Source organism: Ambystoma mexicanum, chromosome 3p (genome assembly GCF_040938575.1).
Source record: "Ambystoma mexicanum isolate Mex_15411 chromosome 3p, UKY_AmexF1_1, whole genome shotgun sequence".
Classification (NCBI taxonomy): Eukaryota; Metazoa; Chordata; class Amphibia; order Caudata; family Ambystomatidae; genus Ambystoma; species Ambystoma mexicanum.
Window position 1 is genome coordinate 938672117 of NC_090925.1, and position 14669 is coordinate 938686785.

A 14669-nucleotide genomic window follows, 5' to 3' on the forward strand; every position below is an offset into this window, starting at 1 on the left:
CTACACCTTTTATAGTGAAAAGACCAATTAAGTGGAGTCAGGTGTGAATGGTCACTATCAAATACCTGACCCTGCATGACTCTATTAGTGGGACAACTTAAGTTGTTTGTATGACAGGTTTCCCTCATTTTCCCCCATGTTATTCCTATGGGTAATCTTTACTGGTCTTAGTTGCCTCTTCCTTGTCTCAGTATTTGTTGGAAATGGGGAGGGGGAGTTGGGGTGATGCTGGAAATACCCCATAAAGGCTGAGGGAGAGTAGGTTGCGGTGATTTTGGGATTGGGGAAATAACATGTCTCGCCTTTGGGTTTCCTCCGAATCCCTTGTGACCCTCCACTCTGGTGATCCTCCCTCGACTTGTTTCTGTGTTGGGTTATGGGTTGTCTGCAGGGCTATTTAGAGACAGTGCCCCCTCTCCTCCACCCAGTATCCTGGATAATTTATTTCTGTACCCATTTTGCCCTTTGGCCTATACAGGTGTGCATCTACTACCTCTTTCCTTTGCCTCTTTCGGAGGTGCATCGGGGGTGGGAACTTTTCCCTGTGCTCTTGATCTACATGGTCACTGTGGATTACTGTTCGGTCTGTGGATTACTGTTTGGTCACTACTCTTGCTCCTTCAACTCTTGTCCCCTCTGTCTGTGGTACAATCTAGGACGTTCCCATCTCCCTCTTTAGACTCTGTTAAGGCACTCCATGAGGACCCGGCTCTACCTTCCATTCGGAAATCTCTTCAACTCCCTGCACTTGTTGTTGTTAACTTTAGTCCTCTATCTTGTGAGGTGTGTGTTCATTCCGAGGGGCGTGGGAGTTGTCCATTCGCTTTTGTCTGGTTTTGAGTTGAACAGCCAGGTTTTTAGGAGTTTTCTGAATTTTAGATGGTCCTTCATGTTTCGAATTTCTCTCGAGAGGGAGTTCCAAGTTTTTGCCGCTCTGCAGGAGAATGCTGACTCACCACGTTTTTTCCTTGTATACTGTTTTGGTTCCAGGTGGATGTCGTAACTGGATATGAGTGTTCTGGCTGGCTGTAAATGGTGATTTTCTTTTGTAGGAATTCTGTTCCTTGGCCGTGTATTGCTCTGTGTGTTATGCACATTGTTTTGAATGTGATTTGCTTTTTGACTGGCAGCCAGTGTAGCATCATTAGCGCAGGAGTGATGTGGTCTCTTTGTGATAGTTTGAGGGGGAGTTTGGCCGGTGCGTTCTGTATAGGTTGCAGTGTCTTCAGTAGATAATACAGCATTCCAGGGTAAAATCTTTTGCCCTAGTCTATCCTGGACATGATGAGGGAGATGATGGCTAGTGTTTTGTGCGTAAAGGAGAGGAATAGTAGGATCTTTTTGATTGTGTGTTGATGGAAGAAGCATTTTTTGATTATTGTGTTTACTTGCGGTTCCAGTGTTAGCTCGTTGTCTGTTAGGATTCCAAGGTTTTTGACTATTTTTGATGGCGTGGGCACTGTTCCTAGTTCTGTTGGCCATGGTAAGTGTTGGTTGCATTCCTGGTGTTTGGATATGATCATGATTTCTGACTTCCCCGGGTTGAGTTTGAGGCTGTTTGTGTTTATGCAATCATAGAGTTCTTTCATGCAGTCTACTAGCGTTGTGTTCTCCTCTTGTACATCTTCGATTCTGTAGATGATTTGTGTGTCATCTGCATAGGTTTTTCCAGGGAGAGGCTGTCTATTGTATCGGTGATCAATTTCTGGATTAGACCTGCTCTTTCGTCTAGGTCGGTTCTGTCGTGGCTTGTGGTTGATGGTTTAGAGGATTCTAGTTGTTCCTTTAAGTTACTACTTTTGATAGTCTTCCAGTTTCTTTTCCAGATTGCAGGGAGCTTTTGGGGCTGTTTGGGTGCTTTGGCTGGCAGTTGGATTGCGAATGGTATGATGAGGTGATTGCCCCGTAGTATTTGTATTGGTGGTGTAGTAGAGATCAGATTTTTTGTTGGCGAAGATTGCGTCGAGAGTGTGTCTTGCTGTGTGTGTCGCTCCTTTTACTATCTGGCATACTTTCATTTTCTTGAGTTGCTTGATTAGTGATTTTTGAGAGTTTGCGTTCTCTTCTTCAAACCATGGGCCTCATTCCGGGTTTGGAGCTAACCATGGAGTAATTAGCTCCATGGTTGCCCCTGAAACCGTCCCAAATCCGGCATGGTGAATGGAGTAATTACCGGTCCATTCTAGGGTTGGAGGGACCGGTAATTCCCCATTCACCTTTTGCCCTTCCCCATTTCCATTTCTGCCCCAAAGGGCTCAATGGGAATGGAGAAGGAGGTAATTACGGCACCGTAAATTACGGTACAGTAATTACCTCCGAAGTACCTTTGCGGGTCCCGTACTTAACTCCTGCTAAAAGCAGGAGGTAAGGAAGGACCCGCAAAGGGACCTCAGAATACAGAGGTAAGGGATTACCGGCATCGGCACCCTTACTGGTGCCGGTAATTCCTTACCTCCAACCTCGGAATGACCCCCATGTTGAAGTCCCTGAGGATGATCAGGTGGTCGTGATTGGTGGCTATGTTTGTGATGCCTTCTATGAAGGTGTCTACGAAGGTTGCATTGTAGGTTGGCGGTCTTTAGATGAGCATAAATGTGAGGTTTGTTTTTGAGTTAGCAGTCAGGTGAAGGACAAGGGATTCGCAGTTTCTGATGTTTAGCGGGTCATCTGTTTTTATTTTCAGGTATTCTTTGTAGGCTATTGTAAGTCCTCCTCCTCTTTTTCCTATTCTGTTTACTTGGGTGCATTTGCAGTTGTCAGGTAGGCAGCTGTCTAGTGTGACTTTGTAGTTCTCATCTAGCCAGGTTTCTGTGACAAATAAGATATCTATTCTGCTGTCGTAGAGTAGATCATAGATCTTTGTTGCATGTTTGGACATTGATCTAGCGTTGATTAGATTGCAGTATATTTTTATAGCATTGGTTTTTTTGTTCCGGGTTTCTTCATATGGGTGTGTTGTTGGCGGTTTTCCTTGTTGCTCTCAGGGTGTGCGGTGTGCTCATTGGGGTCTGTTTCATCATTGAGTAGATCTGCTAGGTTTTGTATTGGGTTGTTCCTGACTTCTTCTGGTTCCTCTTCTGTATCTTGTTGCAGTTGCTCTAGGTGCCCTAGTGTTTTGATGATATATGGAGTCAGAGCGTCATTTTCTCTTTTGTTCTCTCTGGGTGTTTCTGGTCTTTTCCAATGCGGTCCTCTTATCTTGCCGGAGCATCTAGCATCAGCGGTTGTGAATTGTTCTGTTTGGAGATCCGGCGCGAGGTACGTGTTCAGTATAAAGATGTTTCCCTTCTCTTGGAGTTTGTTCTGTTTTCTATCATGCTTGTGGGTGTTTTTCCGCTGTTGTGTCTGTGTTTATTGGTGGAGTGCCATGGTGTAGTTCCATTTGATTTATTCTTTCTTCCAGTTTTCTCTCGTATCGTCCTGTTCTGTGTCGTGGTATATTTTGGTTCTTTGGGATCTATTAGTTTAGTGGGTTTGTGTTATTGCAGTTGTTGAACCAGGGGTTGTATGTCCTTGCAATTTAGTTGTTAACTGGTATTTTACTTGTGTTTCCAGTTTGGTTTTTGGTGTTTATTTTGTGGTCCTTTTGGATGTGGTTGTGATCATAGCACCCAACCTTTTGTGTCACCAAGGCGGGTGAAAACACCTGATTTTCTTTTTGGCGGATGAGAGCCCATAGAAGTGAATGGGCATACAAGGGACTTGGGAGATGATTCAGCTACTTGCAAGGAGGGTGACACCCGCCAAAAGCAGGTGATTTAGAGCTATGTGTTGAACCAGGGCTAGTATACCTTTGCGGTTCGGTAATTTGCAGGTATTTCCTTTCTGTCTAAGTTATGTTTTTTTTTCCTTTTCATACATGCCAACATTCCGACTCATCTGGGAGGGAGATTTCATCAGAGAAATCGGTAGACATAAATTTTCCCATAGGAATGCATTGGGTTAGAATTATTTTAGGCAGGGGAATGTGAAAAATAGTAATATTTCACACTGGCAAATCGGGAGTCTCCCACCTAAATCGGGAGGGTTGACATGTATGGCTTTTTGTTTATATTTGGAATCCGTTGGTTGATGTTGTAGGAGGCGGGTTGTGCGGCTAGCTAGCCATTGAGTTGGTGGAGGTTCAAGAGCAGTAGGGGAGGGCGATTGGGGTGGGGGCTCTACCGACGGTGCAGTGACAACCTAGGTTATGGGGTGTTGTGCTAGGTGTGAGAGCTGTGTTGTCCAAACCTGCGGTTGGTGAAGGTGTCTGGGTTGGAACTACGGTTGGGGATACAGTGATAAGTTAAGAGGCACCTGTAGCTTGGCTAACGGGGCACAGTGAATAAGATGTTTTTCTCATGGTGATTCACGGGGTAATTCATAGAATCCAGCGCACAAGTGGCACACGCGGCTGGCGCACAGTGTGCGCGTGCGACAGTCAGCGCCAGCCGCGTGCGCTAAAATCCATTTCCGCGCACACCGTATTCATGGATTTCAACATCCGAAACCAGCCGTGGTGCAGAGTGGTGCAGCAACCCTGCAGCAGCGCCCCTTACGCCCCCAACCCCTCCCCGTGCGCCATGCACAGCGCACAAATCCCATACATGGCGCACAGGCCCCCAACCACGAAAATGCCTGTAAAACTCCCCGCGCACCCCTCTGAATACATGTACACCCCGGCGCGGGGTTACTGGGGTTTGCAGGAAGTTTCACACACGATTGACCCTGTGCGAGCGGGGTACGTGTATAACTGGGGTTCGCGGGAAGTTTCACACGCGATTGGCCCTGTGCGAGCGGGGTATGTGTATTACTGGGGTTCGCGGGAAGTTTCACACGCGATTGGCCCTGTGCGAGCGGGGTACGTGTATTACTGGGGTTCGCGGGAAGTTTCACACGGGATTGGCCCTGTGCGAACGGGTTACGTGTATTACTGGGGTTCGCAGGAAATTTCACATGCGATTGGCCCTGTGCGAGCGGGGTACATGTATAACTGGGGTTCGCGGGAAGTTTCACACGCGATTGGACCTGTGCGAGCGGGGTACGTGTATCACTGGGGTTCGCGGGAAGTTTTACACGTGATCGGACCTGTGCGAGCGGGTTACGTATATTACTGGGGTTCACGGGAAGTGTCACACGCGATTGGCCCTGTGCAAGCGGGGTACGTGTATTACTGGGGTACGCAGGGAGTTTCACACGCGATTGGCCCTGTGCGAGCGGGGTACGTGTATTTCTGGGGTGTGCGTGAAGTTTCACACGTGATTTTGCTGTCAGAGCTCGGTACGTGTATTTCGGGGGTGCGTGTGAATGTTCACACCCAATTTCGCTGTCAGAGCTGGGTACGTTTATCCAGTGGGGTGCGCGGGGAGTCCCACATGTGAATTGGCAGTGTGGGTCCTCCCAGGTGTCCCCTCTAACCCCTCCACGGCCCCTGCAGGCGGCCCACACCTCAGGGGACTACCCTGCAGCCCTAGTCATGTCCCGCAGGCAGCCCATCCACCATGGGCATGCCCACCAGCCAAGCCACATGTCACGTTGCAATATGATCATCAACTCATGTCCCCCAGCACCCCCACCCCTCAGCAGTGAGGGGCGCCTGCCAGCAGTCCCCCACTCATGTCCCCCTGCACCCCCACCCCCAGCAGTGAGGGGCACCTGCTAGCAGGCCCCCACTCATGTCCCCCTGCACCCCCACCCCCCAGCAGTGAGGGGCACCTGCCAGCAGGCCCCCACTCATGTCCCCCTGCACCCCCACCCCCCAGCGGTGAGGGGCACCTGCCAGCAGGCCCCCACTCATGTCCCCCTGCACCCCCACCCCCCAACAGTGAGGGGCACCTGCCAGCAGGCCCCCACTCATGTCCCACTCATGTCCCCCAGCACCCCCACCCCCCAGCAGTGAGGGGCACCTGCCAGCAGGCCCCACTCATGTCCCCCTGCACCACCACCCCCCATCAGTGAGGGGCACCTGCCAGCAGGCTCCCACTCATGTCCCCCTGCACCCCCACCCCCCAGCAGTGAGGGGCACCTGTCAGCAGGCCCCCACTCATGTCCCACTCATGTCCCCCTGCACCCCCACCCCCCAGCAGTGAGGGGCACCTGCCAGCAGGCCCCCACTCATGTCCCACTCATGTCCCTCTGCACCCCCACCCCCCAGCACTGAGGGGCACCTGCCAGCAGGCCCCTGCTCATGTCCCCCTGCACCCCCACCCCCAGCAGTGAGGGGCACCTGCCAGCAGGCCCCAACTCATGTCCCCCAGCACCGCCACCCCCCAGCAGTGAGGGGCACCTGCCAGCAGGCCCCCACTCATGTCCCACTCAGGGGCGCGTTGTGATTCCAGTTACTTCACTGGATTGATGAGTTTAAACTAGTTTGTCCATTCCCGTCGTACCGCAAATGTTTATGGCAAGTTTGGGTTTATATTCACTCATCTGTTCTTTTCTTTCGCAGATGCTGGAGAAGATTCCGGGCTGCAGGCGATTTGGATGAAGCCAAATTCTGGTAAGAATTCCGATGAGAGATTCCTTTGCAGTTTTAAGTATCTCCTTTAATGTCCAATGTCTTTTTCCCCATAGGGGCCGGGGTACGGCAATGCCGGAGGTAAGGCGCCGACCCGAAAAGAGCTGCTGTGTCTCTCTTGCAAATGGGTAAGTCTTGAGTGAGCGTATTGCTAATGTTCTCACATACTCTCACTAATACAATGTCTGTTTCTTTTCCCCTTAGGGGCCGGGGTGCTGAGATGCCGAAGGTATGGCACAAACCCGAAGGCGGAGAGGGAATTGAACCACATGTAAGTTCTACTTAGATTCGTGTTTCCCTTCTCACCTCTCTTTCTCCTTCCTTCCAATAGGTGCTGGATGGCGGTGGAAGCTCCGGATGGACGTCGCAGGACTCGAAAACGCCACGTGCAGGTGAGTGAAATGCAGCGTGCTGCGCGCGACGCGATGCGCGTTTAAAATGTTTGCCTTCTTTGTAGGATCGTCGGCGTGCAGAATCCGGAGTGCAGATGTATCAGGTAAGGTTCTTGTTTTCACCTGTTCTCTTCCCTTTTCTTCTTTAGGTGTTTCCAGGATGCTGGCAGGCGTGATGGAGGACCGAGGCAGGAGCAGGCACGGTGAGCGTCCAGCTGCTAAGTGCAGAACAACGCGAAGCGTGGTCTGCTGCTTGGGTGTGGCTTAAATAGCCTTTCAAGTAGTTACAGGTATGTATTCTTCCCCCAGAAATATGTATTCCTCCACCGGTCACACCCTAGAGATCAAGCAGTCCCTAGAAAAATAGTTCCTTCCAGTCTTGGAAGTTGTAACATGGTCTGCACAGGTAAGTTTACACCAGGCACTACTCCCAACCTACTTCTGTATGAGCCTGGCGCCGATGGCGCCAGGACTGATGTCCCCTATGAGCCTGACGCCAACGGCGCCAGGACTGAGTCCAAAGGGCCCCCATCTGGGGCTGCTGGGACTTCCCTTGAATGCATGGTGTCTGTCTCTGAGGGTGCGGGCCTGGTTTGGCTCCTTGGAGGCAGGCATCATGACACTAATGAAGAACTATATACAAAAATGTGGGGTATTGTCCAAGCGCCCCAAAAAAAATGAAAACCAAAATGAAACCTAACACTAACTAACTAACTATTTACAATGGCAGCGGGCTAGTCCGACGGCTCACTTTTGGATGTCCCGGGCCACGGCATCATCGAACTCCCGCTCAATGTCCTGGAGGCGGTCCTCTTCCATGGCCGCGAGGGTTCACAGGGACGATGACATGTTGGCCTCCAATTCCCTGCAAACTGCCTCGAGGCCACGTCCCGCCTCAGTGCCCTCCGCATGGAGTTCTCCGCCCTGACCATTGTGAGCCGTGCCTCTTCCGCCCGCTGCCGCTCCGCATCTATGGCGTGGCCCAACCGCTGCCACATGGAAGACACTTGCAATCCTGGGTCCTCCCGCCCTCTGGCCGATGCCTGCCATCATTGCTCCCACCATGTTGCTGCTGCTGCTGTGCCTGAGCCTGCACCCTGGCTCTTGCTGCCTGCACGTCCATCTCCGGCTGGGGTGCAGTTGTCGTGGTGGCCACCCCTGCTGGACGTCCGACTCCCGACTGTGGCAGGGATGTGTCCTCCACCAGCCTGGGCACTGGGTCAGAGGCAGCCCCACAGGGTACCCAGGTGATACATGGGTGGGAAGATGGCATGGAGAATGACTGGCGCGTAGGGGGTTCAGTTGAGGAGGGGGTCGCAAGAAGGTCCAGCACACGGAGGAATCCAGCACTGGTGACCCGTCCCAGTAGGTCAACGCGGTCAAAGAGGCATCCGCGATGACGTGCAGTGTCTTCACGAAAACACCGCAGGTCACCTCGCATGCCCCGTTGACGCAACGCTATCCCAGCCAGGACAGGCTCAACACGGTCCCGGATAGCCACGGCCGCAGGCAGAGGAAGGCCAGTTGTTGTGCGCCCATCCCCTCCCTGAAAACGGGTCTGGACGTAGGCATCCCTGCTGGTGCCGGATGATGCAGTCACAGGATCAGGGACAGGATTACACACAGGCACCTCCACGGCGGCCTGTGCTGCCTCCTTTCCCTGCCCCTGCACTGCACCACTGGCACCAGTGGAATCCCCACCTCCAGACCCCGTGTGTGTCCCTTCCACCCCCCTCCTCCTCCAAACCCCCCACCAACCTGGATGACTCCATGCCATCTTCCTCCGTCGGACCCTGTGGGGTCTCAGCTGCCCCTTCTGCTGCCGAGGAGTCCATCTCCAACCTCCGCCTCTTGGACCTACCCTCGGCAGCTGTGGCGGGACGCGGCACCAGACTCCTCACTCCCGAAGAGATGACAATCTGGGAGGGGAGCCGGGCCTTGCGTCTCTGGCTGGTGGTGCGATCCCGGCCGCTTTGCTCCACAGCACCCTCTCCGCCCTCTTCATCAGTTAACGCTGCAGACAGGGAGAGATAGAACACAGGCATCAGGGCACTGTAAAATGGACTGATACACACATGACAGTTGTACATGAGTGGCAGTGTCAAACTTCAGACATGGCATCACACTCCCTAACACACATGTCATTTCTACTCACACACACGAGCAATTCCACAGCAATATTGCACCAGGCAGCACCATCCATACACATACAACAGCATCAGCATCCGAAGGTAAGCCTGACGTCACATGAAACATGGGGAGTACACAACACATGCACACACACCAACACACTTACATGCATGTGTGCATGTCCACCAACTGTCAGAGTGATGAGATCACCATCCATGTCACATCTGGCATTCAACCTTCTACATGTCGGTGCCACATGCATCCATGTTGCATCACAGTTGCACACTTGTCAAATACACACACATGCACATGTACACAGTGCAGATACATGCAGCTGGAACCAACATCCATGTGTGACACCACAACCATGCCAACGTACATACACAGTAATTCAAACATGTGTGTTCCCACATCTGCATTTGGCCTGCATGCTTATCCACACATACACCATCCATGTGTCTCACACATGAGAGGACTTGCATATGTCAGCCACACACCCCTGTACATACACATCCATACATGGCCCTACAGAAACACATGTGCAACCTGCACACTACTGGCACACCACGAAACGCACAACGTCCAACTAGTATGCATGTACACTTACCGCTCGACTCCAGACGAGTCTGCCTCTCAAGGACCTGGACGTGGAGTGCTGGGCTTATGCGTTCCAGGACCCTCATTTGGTGGTGGGACAGGTGGCCCCGGCACCCTTTGGCATCCGCTGCCTTCAAGAGGCGCCGGGCCTTGTCGAGGGTCCTGGACCGGAAGTCCTCCCAAGCCTTCTTGACATATTTGATGTCGCGGACTGCCACCCCCTCCTCGTTGATGGCAGTCACGATGTCCATCCAGATCCTGGTCCGTCAAACATAGTCAGCATGCTAACTTCCAAAGAGGGCATCATACTGCCCCAGGACTTGCTCCACCAGGACACCAACTTCCCTGGCACTGAAGCTGGTGGCCCTCTGCCTCTCTGGCTGGGGGTTGCCAGTAGTGCCAGATGGTGTTGTGCCCGACATGGCAACTCCAGAGGCAGGTGTGGATGGGCAACTGGGTCCTGGGGCTGGGCTGTGGAGCGATGGTATCCCAGTCGGGAGTCTTCAGTTCCAGCAGGGGTGGTCACAGCAACTTCACCCCTGGCTGACGTGCAGGCAGCAAATAGCAGGGCACGTGGGCAGCAGGCAGGCAGCAGCAGATGGCAGGTGGGAGCTTACTCGGGGCTCTTGGGGTCAGTAATTCGGCTTTCTGGGCAGGAGCGTGGTCTTCCGTGTGTTGTCGCGTGGCCAGCTTGATACAGAGTGATTTGGCGCGTGTAATTTGAGGAAAGGGCCTTAGCGCGTAAGCGCGTCTGTGACGTTACACGCGCGGGTGTTTCCCTCGTGACGGGTGCATGTTCATCGTACACAGGCAAAATTTGCACGTCCAAGTGTCAGCTCGTGTAATTGGAGGAAAGGGCCTTAGCGAGTACACGCGTAAGTGACATTGAACATGTGGGCTGGTTTAAAAGGTACGTGTAGGATGCCATTTACTTGTACGTGCTTTTCGTGGAGAGCGAGTGGGTGAATTTTGTACTTCTTGTCGGTTCACACGCGATTACTTCACAGCGTTTCAAGTTCGTACTCCCTGTTACCTCTGACAGAGTTAAATTTTATGGTTGGCCCTGTTTCCTCAAACAGCGTTCACTTCTTCTTTTGTCCTGTTTCCTCAGACAGTGTACAATTCTTCTTTTGGCGGGGGTGTTGCCAACGCACACACGTGCGTCTTTTTCACATTCTTTTTCCAGGCATACAGTGAGTCGTGCACGTATTTACCAACTGTGCTTGCCCCGTGTGTCGACCTACCCGTTCAGAGGTCATTGTAGGCTGCGTGTATTACGCGTACGCTTATTTTTGTGTTTCTGGGTGCCACAGCGTAGTGCAGGTTCATTTTTCCACGCACGTGGTCTACGAGGGGTTGCGTGCACGTTCATTTTTGTTTTCGGGGTGCCTGTGCGTTGCATGACCCGTCATCTTCCCGCAGGGGTCACAGACAGCCTTGCTAGAGCACTAGGGTACGAATTCCATCTAGTACCCTACCCCTTTCACCCCCAATTGCCCAGGACAATAGTTTACTGCTACTCCCATACGCACAAAAACATCAGTGCCATGGTTGGGAGGCGACCAAGTGGTAAGGGAGGCAAAGGTGGCCGACCTTCAAAAGGTGGGCGTGGTGGGCGCGGTAGGGGACGTGGCCAGGATTTGCAGGGTGCCCCTAGACCCCCATGTGTGGAGGACCAATCAGGGACACCCATGCCCCACCCCCCCATGGTTTTTTGAAATGTAGCTGACACCATCCCAGCTCAGCCCTTGTTGAACCAGCCCATTGTGGCACCTGAACCGGCACAGGAAGACTCCCAGGCTGATTTCCAGGTCAGCAAGTCTAAGCCACTTGTGGCGGTGCAAGTTGTTGTCACCAGGCCACGTGGATCTGGGGCAGCAATGTCATCTGCTTCCCCAAGTAGGCAGGGTGGGGAGGCTGCAAGAGCAGCTGCAGCTCTATCCACCCCAGCTCTGAGTCTCCCAGCCGGGACAGTGTCGGTCCAGGTCCATCAGACCGACGTTGCCCCTGCCAACATCACCCTGCAGCCAATGCCGGCACCAAGACCTATGGTCATTGTGCCTTCGCACACTCCTAGTACACAGTCAACCGGCGCTTCTGCCCCTACTGACCAGAGCGGCGTAAGCCACTCAGGATCCGCACCACCTTTGAAAAATGAAGAGGAAGGGTGCTCTGGCACTACAGGCTGAGACCCCAGACATGGCTACACACTCCGGCACGTCAGGGAAGCCTAGCTTTAATGATGCCAACTTGATGCACTTGTGGCCTATGTGTCGGAACATAGCCACAAAATGGTGGTGACTGCAGGGTGCAAGACCACACCCGGTCAACGTAGGGCACACTGGCAGACCATCGCGGACCACATTAGTGCCCTTGGATTTGTGAGGCGCACAGCTGATGATTGCTACAAGCGGTGGAATGACCTGAAACACAGAGCAAAGAACAAGCTGGCCTCAAATCATGCCTCTACTCTGGTGACTGGCAGTGGGTCTCCACCAGAGGACAACCAACTCACTGAACATGAGTCTGTTCCTGGAACCTTCGTCACAGAGGAACAGATCCAAGGCGTGGGAGACCTACCTGATTACGACGCATTGTCCGGTGTGTGCCCATGCATGTGTGTGTAATCCATGTGTATGTTGTTTGGGTGACGGGTTCTGATTGAGTGCCAGGTGAGGGTGTGTACTCCAGAGTGGTATGGGTCACCCATGTGCTTCCTCCAATACATTCACGTGCCTTGGATTTGGGTATGACAGTATCCCTTCTGCCCACAGTAGCCAATTAGCGCCACATTACTGCAGTTGCCCTTGACCTGTCATCTTGCAACAACATTGTTCAGATTTTTTCAGTGTTCATTCTGGCTGATTGTTTCAATTCTCCCATTTTTGCTACGCATTTTTCAGTCCTAATGCCACATATGTGACATGCTTCTGTGTTTGATTACACCCCACATCGTCCCACATTTGTTGCCTTGTTATGTGAATGATTAGACCATTCAGGCTGATTGAGTATTGGCCTGCTCACATTAATTTTTGGGGCCTGTTTGAATGTGGAACATGATAGTTGTTTGCTGTCATGTTAAAGTGACCAACCATTGATGTGTACATCTGCCTACAATCACTGTATTATTGTACACTGGATGTGTTGCAGTGTGTGGCACATGCATCTTTTGCCACACTATTTAGCATTTTTCATCTCATCATGTCCATCTCACATGGATGGGTGACAGTACTCATTCACTGACATATCGCTGTAGTTGTCTAATGTACCATGGCTATGCTACATGCCATCTGTGTGCTGGCATGTGTCATGTATGTGTATTGCACATGCCACTCACAGGCTAATGTGTGATGCCAGTTCTACCCACCATGCAGCAAGTGTGTTGTTTTTCCATCTTGGTGTCCTCAGTGTCTGCTTTTTGCCTCCCCTTCCAACTCATTGACAGTGCATGCATGCCAGGGTTATAGTCATGTGGGACATGTGTAAATCATGTACAGGATCTCTGTCTTGTCAGGCCTATGTGTGTGCTATGATTCTCATGCCTGTTTGCATTTGTTGTATTTCATGTTTTTGCAGGTGATGACGCACTTGATGCTGGTGAGGTTGAGGAGATGGTGCAGACCCAGGAGGGATCTCAGCCACGGCCGGGCACCAGTGGAGGACGTGGTGTGGTGGTGGGTGAAAACCCTTTGTTACTGCAGACCATACTGTCCAGGGGTGCCTCTGGATGCACCTCCCCAGACCTCTATTCAGGTGCTGAATCAGATGATGAGACTTATGTGCTGTCGCAGGTGAGTGCTTCTGGCAGGGATTCTGTTCTGTCCAACCCACCTGCACCAGGGGTAGAACCCTCTATGGGGATGTCAGTGTTGGTAGGTCCGCCTTTGGCGGTTACGGATGCAGGGTCACACTCCACAACATCTGATCCTGTTCCTGGACCAGCAGATCAGAGGGGGAATGCAGTCCTGCAGCCTCAGGCAGTGCCAGCACAGCAAGGTGCAGATCACCTTGCCCCAAACAGGTGTGGTGCCCGCCGACGCGGTGGCCGTGCGCCACCAGGCAATACTGTATGGGAAAACTCCATGTATGGTATGGCAACCCAACAGGCAGCATCAGTTGAAATGATGGCTCAGGCAATGGAGAGGATGGCCACCTCCATTATCCCCCTGAAAGGCAGATGGAGCAACAACAGCAGGCAACAGACTCCATTTGCCAATCACACAGGGAAGACATGTTGGCGTCCAACAGGGACCGATGGGCAGCACTGGAGACTCTGCGCGGAGCCATATCAATAGAGTCACAGGGCCACAGGGAAGCCCTGAGGGTAGAACTCCATAACATCAGGGAGACTCTGCTTGAACTTGAGGCTTCCCGAAATTTTAGGGCAGAACAGCAGCTTGAGCAGCTTACACGTTAGCTCTCAGCTGAGCTGCAGGCAACCCGTGAGGAGATCCGGGCATCACGCGAGGCCATGCGTGCAGAAATGCAGGCAACCTGTGAGGTGCTGAATGGGGATCTCTGTACTATCATCCTCCAGAATCAGACCTTCCAGACCCTCATGCTTGCTGCCATAGAGGACCATACCAGGGCTTTGCGTGGGCTGCCTCCCATTGCACCACCACCTCCTGATGCAGCAGCAGAGGGTGAAGAGACCAAAAGCAGTTCTCCCACAATAGCATAGCCGTGCAGGCCATGAGCCCCTGGAGATATTTTTTTTCCCCAACATCCACGTAGGTGGGTATTGATGTGCACCCTGTCCTAGAACCTCCTGGGTGGCCTCCCCCCCTACCCCTCACATGGCCATTTTTTTTTTTTTTTTTTACAGTGTATTGCCTTGTGTGGCTCCCTTGGGCATCCACTGTGTGATCCGGCTGGGCACATGCAGGCTTGTCCTGAGTTTGGGTTAGATGCTTGGGTTTGTGACACACACACCCCTCCTGCTTCCCGTTTCCATGGGCTTGCAAAGGGTGTGACCAAGTGACAGTGACTTACACAGTGACATTGGGCTCCCATGAGCTGTGTGGGCAGTCTGTAGTCAATACTGTGTGGACATC